This window comes from Akebia trifoliata, chromosome 4 (assembly GCF_017979445.1).
Source record: "Akebia trifoliata isolate Shusen 1 chromosome 4, ASM1797944v1, whole genome shotgun sequence".
NCBI lineage: Eukaryota > Viridiplantae > Streptophyta > Magnoliopsida > Ranunculales > Lardizabalaceae > Akebia > Akebia trifoliata.
This window is the reverse complement of record NC_141378.1, coordinates 39,096,229-39,105,943: the sequence shown is the minus strand read 5'-3', so window position 1 is coordinate 39,105,943 and position 9,715 is coordinate 39,096,229.

Sequence of the window (9,715 nt, the reverse complement as noted above, 5' to 3'; positions counted from 1 at the left end):
ATGCTATAAAAACTAATCGAGTTTCCATGAGTTCAAGAATTATCTCAAAGAATGATAATATTTTTCACCTAATGATAATATAAGAATAAAATAATAAATTTGACATGATAGTTATAATCACGATCGAAAAATATACATAGATCAAGAAGTGACTTTAAGATGTTTATATACATAACCAAAGGACGTACAATGTCAAATATATATAATAGGTGGCCCTTAAATCTAATTAAAACTCTAGGTCTCAAATCACAACATACGTATCTAACGATCGTCATTGTCATGATCTTGTAATGAAATTTTAAGAATCATCATAAAATTGTTCAGTTGGTAGGTTGAGTATCGGAAACTTAGCAAATAACTTATATTGCAAATAAATAGTCATATCCAGCATGATTAATCATGTTAAATGTTTGAAATAATGCAAATTTTATTTCAATAAAAAATATATTAAATGAATAATTAAAAAATAATTGAAGCATAATTTAAATAAAATATCTTATCAACTATCACAACAACCTACATAAAACAAATAATGATAGTGTGGTTGATAAGAGTGTTGAGAAACCATGACTAATCTTATGACCTAAATTATGGCAAATCAAATATCTCAACACATAACCGATGTGGAATCTCACTATCCTGATTTTGTGGTAAGTCGATGCACGTACCATATTTGAGTGACTATTTATCCGACTCAAGGTGACCATTAAACAAGACTTTAACCAACATATCAATTACAGAGGTCACATTTAAAAATAAAAAGGTTATTCATACAGACATTCATTGACTATTTAATATATATATATATATATATATATATATATATATGGGTCCCGTTCAACACCCTACACTTTATCCCTACGTGTTTTGTCCTACATGGGTTAAGAGTTTTGGAATAGGCTGATTTTTGGTGAGGATGATCTCTATGGTAAGGAGATCATCTTCACCAAAAATCAGCTCATTCCAAAACTTCTAACCCCATCAAAACTGGTTTACAAAAAATGGACGGTCCACGATTTTTCAACTTGTAAACATGGGGCTAGAAATTTCGGAATGAGCTGATTTTTGGTGAGGAAGATCTTCTAATCGTAGAGATCATCCTCACCAAAAATCATCCCATTCCAAAACTTCTAACCCATGTAGGATAAAACACGTTGGGCAAAATGTAGGGTAAATAGTAGGGTGTTGAACATTTCCCTATATATATAGGGAGCAGTTCAGCAGCTGTAAAGTTTGCCAAACATTTTTCAAACATGTGGGTTAGAAGTTTTCAAATGAGTTGATTTTTTGTGAGGATGATCTATATGATGAAGAGATCATCCTTACCAAAAATCAGCCTATTCCAAAGCTTCTAACCCCATCAAAAGTGATTTACAAAAATTGGACGGTCCACGATTCTTTAACTTGTAAACTAAGGTTAGAAATTTCAAAATGAGCTGATTTTTGGCGAGGATGATCTCCTCATCATAAAGATCATCCTCACAAAAAATCAGCTCATTACAAAACTTCTAACCTATGTTTTGAAAAATGTTTGGCAAACTTTAGGGCTGCTGAACCGCTCCCATATATATATATATATATATATATATATATAAAGGAATAGCCAAACAATAATTTTCGTCCAAGAATTTGTCGTTTTGTTTTTCCTTTCAAACACGAATTGCAAATAACTTAAACACCCTCTATCTTCAATTTATTTATCAACGAAAAGTTGTACAACATGTTACCTACGAAGCATCCTTGTAGAACATCAAACATTGTAGTTTCATTTTTGATCGACACATTTCGCAGCAAGACTCGAGTAAAGAGACCACAAAAGCAACTGTGAAGACTCCCCCTCCCCCCCTTAATTTTTCTTTATGAAACCATTCATATTCGAACTGTCTCATTCAACCCTCATTCTCAGGAATAAGATAGGTGTTTTGGGAAAGAAACCTGTGAAGAGGGGGAAAAAACTAATGGAATTTTTGTTGTTCTTTGTCGATCTCTCAGATTTTTCTCATTATTTTAGGGGTTTTTTATTTGTGATTTTTTGCAATCGATCATGGGGATCTAATTATTCGAGTTAAGGTTTTATTAATCGATTTCGAGTAGGATTTGGTGCTTTAGAAATCTAGAGGAGTGACAAGATCTTGTCGATGAAGATGAAACAGAAGGATCTTGAAGAAGTGTAGGATGACTTCTCTTAATTTCTCTCTTTCTTTTCTCACTAAAAAGATCAGGAAACTGGTGTGAAATTTACTTTATTTTTCTTTGAAAATGGAAAAATTCTAATTTTGATATTTCCTTAAAAGGAATTTCTATAATATTTTTCTTGGAATTTTGAAGGATGCAGAGCTACCACCAATAATGGAAGAAGAATAAGAAGAATCAGGGAGGTTGAAATTGATGAGTCTTTGGGAAGAAATCAAAAAAAAAAAAAAAAAACACATGTTTATGCTTGTCTTTATGTAGTTGTTTACAAAATATTTCTCTATTGTCGTTTAGCTATTCCTTATTATATATAGGATATAGATAATAAAAAAAAAAACATGTATGTGCTTGTCTTTATGTAGTTATTTACAAAAACATGTCTTGGTTATGGGCATTCACCTATTTTGTGGGTATTTTTTCCAAAAATTCAAAAATTTATTTGATTAAGGGATTCATTGATTAAATCGGCTAATTAGCAAGTTTTGCCAATTAATCCCCCATTTTTTAAGTTTCATGAATCCATCTTCTTCAACTTTCAAATATTAAGAACAAGATAAGAATTTTAGGAAGGTTAAAATTGATGGGTCTTTAAAAATAAATCCAAAAAAAGATGTATAATCCCTAAAATATTCCCAAATTAAAGTTAGTAACTTGGTTACTATGGTTATGGGTGTATTGAAACAGGCTCTAAACTTGTGTATGCAAAGTCAGAGTAGAGTAGAATGACCATATTCTCTCTAACAAATTCTTGGTCTTTGATTAAAAATATACATCAGAATTAGAAATGAAGACAAATCAGACTGTGATGGTCCACATTGTCTCTCTTAGACTACATTTGGTACAACGTATCATTCCAAGATCTCTTTCCAACTTCCTCACAATAATTGTTGACGTGAAGAGTCAATTTGCATAGATAAGAAGGTCAACTTTCCTCTTTTTGTGTAGATTTATTACATTGTTAACATTTGATGGAAATTATATTAATATTAACTTCATCAACAATAGCTATGGCTTGTGTTAGGCAAGACAATGGTAGAGAAAGTTATAAGGAGAATAACCCTTATAACCGTTGGATTAATGTAATTGATAATTTTCAATTTCTATTATATAATAAATATTTTTATTTCAGATATTATGTAAATTTTGAGATATGAAAAAGTTGTTAGAACTTCCATCAACTTTTATAGATGATTGGATGATTATAACATCAATTTATCTTCTAATATACTATCATCTAATCTATGAGATGGAAAAGTTTGAGGTTGACATGGTTCGCCACATGACAAATATTGATAGTATGAGTTTAAAAATTTTGATCAGCAGACCACCAATTGGATGATTAACAAAGTTACTTTGATTAGGAAATTAGCGGGTGTTTAAGAATTTTTATTTATTTTTTAATTTGTATCCCTTGACTTCCACTAATATTTGCTTAAACTTCATTATCTAATTAGTTTCTTACATTTTTCTTGATGATTTAATGGTCGGAACTTGATTCCAACAATGTTTCATGATATGTTTGGATTCTAAAAATAATATTATTAAATTTTGTTGTAATATTATTATTTAATCACTTGTATTAATTATATTTATACTATTTTCATTTTTGGGTAATGTTTTTAGTGCATTGGATTCTAGCATAGAAATATGAGGATTTGTATTAGAATTTGAAACGACATATAAGTATCATAGAAAATTAAAGCATATCGACATTCATTACTATTATATTCAAGTATGATTATGAAAAAGGAGATAGTTCTATCACATATTTCTATATGCTAGATAGTAACAGAACCTTTGACTAAGCTTATTCTTCGAGACATTTATCAGACTCATGTTAGGAGTTTGAAACTTCATAAATATTGATTAATGATTGTAGTAGACTTATAGATTTATTATCACTATTGGATATTTCTTTGATTATATATATATATATATATATATATATACTTTCATTTGATTATTTCGTCCTTATATTACATCTTTTTGGATTATTTCATCCACAAATTTTTTAGCCATATTTTTATAACATCGATTTTTTTTCCATCATCTGGCTAACACAATGATCGTCCTAATGCATAGACAAGGAGTAAGAAGATAAATTATTTAAAATTTGAACCCTAAGTGGGTGAATCAACTTAGAAAATGCAATGACGACGAGCTTGATAATTGTATTATTGTTGTCTTGAATGTTGTCAAGTTACGATTCATAAGAATCGAACATGATTCGTATACTCACAAAATCATATAGCCTGAGAAAACTGGATATGAACTCTAATCAGGTGCTTTGAAAAATCTCTCTATTCTTTCTCCTATCTAAGTTTTGTGAATTTTGGGTTTCTATCAACACTACAACATTTATGATCTATAACAACGAATGACTATATTAACTTCAGTATGGTACATTTGTTGCGGTGGATTAAAAATTAGACGCTATTGGTTCCTTCAATCTTAATATGGTACATTTGTTGCAGCGAATAATTTTATCAGAGGTTATAGGGACCCATGTATAAATTATTTTCACCTTGAGCTCAAAAACAATGCACGTTAAAGTAGTTTCCCGTCGATTCATGTACACATAGTAGCAAAAAAACATATCAGTCTTTAAAAAATTTGATTTTTTCTCCTATCTAATTGGTCAAACTACTATCTTTTCAATTTTTTATATTTATATTATTATTTATTTCATTTCTCTTATGTTCTTTATTCTCTATTTAGTTCATCACTATTTTAAAGACAGCTATCTCTTTGTTCTCTCTACTCTCTCTCTTTGCTCTCTCTGTGTGATGTCATCTACTGCTAGCTTGTTTGCACTCTCTCTTTCTCTCATTGGTGTTCTCTCGCTTTCGCTTTCTCTCTCTCATGAATTGTTTGGTTGTAATATTGTTCTTACCATAAGATTTTTCTCTTCATATTCTTCATTATATTTATGTAGAAAAATGAAATGACTCTTGCAAGTGATTGAAAAATATGGAATGAAGATGAGTTATAAATTTTTTCTATTACATTCTCTTTTTCCATATTAAAAAGGTTTTTTTTCAATTATCTATTATGAATCTTATTATTTTTTAAAGTTAAAAGATTGTATTTACCAATTGAAAAAGGATTTTTTAATTTTCTTTCAATAATTTCTTCAATTATCCAGAAGTTCTCTGTTCAAAGGAATTTTTTTCAAATTTTTTATTCACAATTTCATCAATTTTAAAAATAATATTTTTTCCAATTGAAAGGGTTTTTTCAAAAAAAAATTTCATAATTTCTTCTAAGTAGAACCTATGTTTTGTTTTAGTAGATAAAATATTACTCAACTTACTTGTTTCTTTTCGTGTCATTTTTGGATTTCATGAAGATGCGTCAGTTTTAGTGATTATAAAATTATTCAGATTTCTGGGGTTTTACTATAAGAATTTTAATTTAATTTAATTTTTTATTTTTTCTACTTTTAACATTTTCGAATGTCTCTCTATGAAACAACAATCTATAAGGTATTTGATTTCTATAATAACTAGGTTAGACTCTGGTTGGGACATTGGTGGTGTCTAGCACCATGAAAACATCAATACATGAAGTGGGTCTTGCATTAGGAGGGTGGAAAAATGTTGTTGTTAGTGTTGTCTTAAGAAGTTATTACTTATAGTGTGATATGTTGTTGTTAGCGTTTAGACATGTTGTCAGTGCCGACTTAATAGATTTTAATCAGGTTGCTTGAATCACTAGTATATGACGGCTAAGACAGGTCAATCAAGTTATACACATCTAACTCAAATGTATAATCATGAACACTATTATAAATTATTCAGTTCAACTCTATACATATGTAATTTATTTTATAAAAAAATTGTTGAACTCATTAATATGTAATTTATTTTATAAAAAAATTGTTGAACTCATTAATATGTAATTTATTTTAAATTATGCCTAAGTTATTTCAATTTTAAGGTGTCAAATCAAAAAACTAGTGTGAACTCATAAATATATAATGTATAGTCATATGTTACCAAAACATATCTTAATCAATCCACTTTTCATTGACGAATCTTAAATTTTAATCATCTTATCACCAAAAACATCTTATTGAAGAATCATCTACTGAGAAACTCATCCATCTCACAAAGAAAATATTACTACCAAATTTAACTTTATAAATTAGTAGGTTATATTTCTAAGAAAATATCCATGTTTCTAATGTGTTTCGAACTCCAAAAGTCATTAGAAGTGGATTATGGATTAAATGATATCCCATTTGATGATTGTATAAAATCAATTGTACATTAAAGAAAACCTCACATTTGTTACAATTTTTATAGTATTTTTTTACAGTAATTTTTTAATTTAATTGTTGAAGTAAGTGATGGATAAGAATTGGATGAAAAAATCGAGATAAATCAACTACTTATGATTCATTGTCAATGTTTATAACTTAATGAGATTTTTTTAAAGTTCCCTTACATTATTATTTTCTAATGTATGGTGAATAATGAATATGTAAATGGTGTTGATAAATTCCTAAACTTCGCATTTGTTAATACATTAATCAACCTCATCCTATGTGCATATAGGAAATGTGTCAACTTGAAACTTTTGAAATGGGATGTTGTCCAGGAACATCTCATCGTTTATGAAATTATGGAGTATTATACATTATGAAAATATCACAGGGAAACTTCTTTCACATCCGCACCCACTATTCCATTGATGATGCTTCATGTGACATTGATATGAATGAAATGTTGTATAATGATTTTAGTATGTCGGATGTGGACAATTATATACCTAATGAAGTATGTGAACCTACACAAGGACACAATGCCAAAGTAGTGAACTTCTTCAGGTTTCTTCAAGATGCAAATAGGGAGTTGTATATTAGATGTACCAAGTTCATAAAGTTCTCTTTCATTATTTAATTATATCACATAAAGTGTTTGTTTAGATGAAGGAACAAGTCTTTCGACATGTTGCTTACACTTTTGAAGGAGGCATTAGTAGAGAGAGAATTGTTGTCAAAGTCTTTTTATGATGCGAAGAAGATCATTAGGGACTTAGGACTTAATTACAATAAAATTGATATGTGCCTCAATGATTGTATGTTATATTAGAATGACACAACCAATGACCAATTATGCAAGGTGTGCGATACTTCAAGATGGCAGCAAGTTGAACATAATGAGAAATATGAGAACATTTCTTCAAGGGCGAAAGAAAGATTATTGGTAAAATATTGCATTATTTTCTCTTGATTCCAAGGCTTTAAATGTTATTCACGTTATCGAAAACTGCATCATTCATGTGATGGTATGACGAGAGTTGGACCAAAGATAGGTCTTTGAGGCATCTAGTTGACTCTCTTATTTGAAAAGATTTTGACATTAAACATCAATCATTCTTTTTAGACAATCACGATGTTAAATTTGGGTTAGCAACTGATGGTTATAATTCATTTAGGATGATAAGTATTTCTCATTGTACATGGTCTATCATTTTAATAGTGTATAACTTGTCATCATGGATGTGCATAAAACAACATTTTCTCATGTTATCATTATTGATTCCAGGTCCTTATGAACCCGACAATGATATTTAATGTGTATTTGCAACCATTGATAGATGATTTGAGACAACTATGAGAGTTTGGCATAGACACATATAATGCACATAGCAATTAAATCTTTCAAATAAAAGTTGTACTATTATGGACAATTAGTAACTTTTCAGGATATGTTATATTATCAGGATGAAACACCAAAGGGTATCCTGGTTGTCCTTGTTGCAATAAGGACACTTGCTCTCGATGTTTGAAGTAGGGTAGAAAATTTTGTTACTTATGCCATCGCCAATTTCTTGAGCTTAACCATAGGTTTAGATTTGACAAGATATGTTTCAATGGAAAATAAGAACATCAATTATGCCAATCCCGCCATCTGGTTATGAGATTTTGGAACAAATAGATGGCATGAACATCATGTTTGGAAAGATTTCTAAGATTGCAAAAGATCGCAAGAGAGGGCGAAAGGATGATATGAGAGATTTTTATAATTGGAAGAAGAAAAATATTTTTTTTGACTTACCTTATTGGAAACATAACATGTTACGGCATAGTTTGGATGTTATGCACATTGAAAAAAATGTGAGTGATAATGTCATTTGAACTTTGTTGAACATCGAAGGAAAGACAAAGGATAATTTAAAGGCTCATTTAGACTTGCAAGAAATGAAAATAAGAAATAAGTTTTATCTAATTAGTATGGAAAATAAGACATTATCTTTCCTCATGTTTGACAATGAGTAATATTGAAAAAGAAATTTTTTGTAATATATTAAAGAATGTTAAGATTTCAGATGGATATGTAGCGAATATTTCACGATGTGTACATCCTAAAAAAAATCAGATTTTAGGACTTAAGAGTAATGATTGTCATCTGTTGATGTAACTACTCTCGATAGTCTTGCGAGGTACATTTATTAAGTATGTGAGTGTAAACCTAATTAAGTTATACACATTCTTTAGGGAGTTGTGCTCTAAAGTTGTATGGGTAGATGACTTTGAAAGATTGTAATCTCGGATTGTGTAAACATTATGCCATTTAGATAAGATTTTTTCCATAGTATTTTTTTATGTTATGGTGCATTTATCATTTTATTTGATTATTGAGGCATGAATCGTTAAACTAGTACAATATCGATAGATGTACCCTATCAAAAGGTGTGCATTAATATTTTTATTTTTATTTTTTAATTTCACATGCACCACACTATTCAATCACAAAGTAAAATTATCTTAATGTGTGGTCATAGGTACCTTCTCACATTTAAATTGTATGTGTGTAATCGAAGTCAACTAAAAGGTTCTATCGCAGAAAAATACCTCATAGAAGAATGCTTAACATTTTACTCAAGGTATTTTGACAATATGGAGATGAGGTTTAATCGGCCAATAAGAAATGATGACTTTGATAACACTATCTTAAGTCAACTGTTGGGAAAACAAGTATTTAATCTAGATGAAATATCATGAAGACAAGTAAATCAATACATGCACTTCAATTCTGAGACACTTGTCCCATACTTCGAGAAGAATGTATATTTATTTTAAATTTTACCATGCATGTTGTAATGTAATATATTTATAATTAATCATATCTCTTGATATCAAACATATGCAAAAAACACAATAATGAATTTAAGTAGTAACATCATCGAGTTAGTCGTTTTGAAATTGATAGGCTTTATGCCAAAGAATTTGATGATTGACTTTTCAACAAGTCATCCCATTTAAAGAATTTTACACTTTTAGATGAAGTTAGAAAATTAACAAACGGTCCTGATCGTGTTGCAAAAAGATTCAACACGTATATCGTTAATGGGTTCAAATTTTATACAAAGGGTAGTAAAAGTAAAAGAAAAATTTAAAATAATAAAATTATCGTGGTTGTAAATATATCAAATTTCACAAGTGTTAGTGATAGAAACTAAATTCAAGGAAATATAACCTATTATGGTGTATTGATTGATATCATAAAACTCA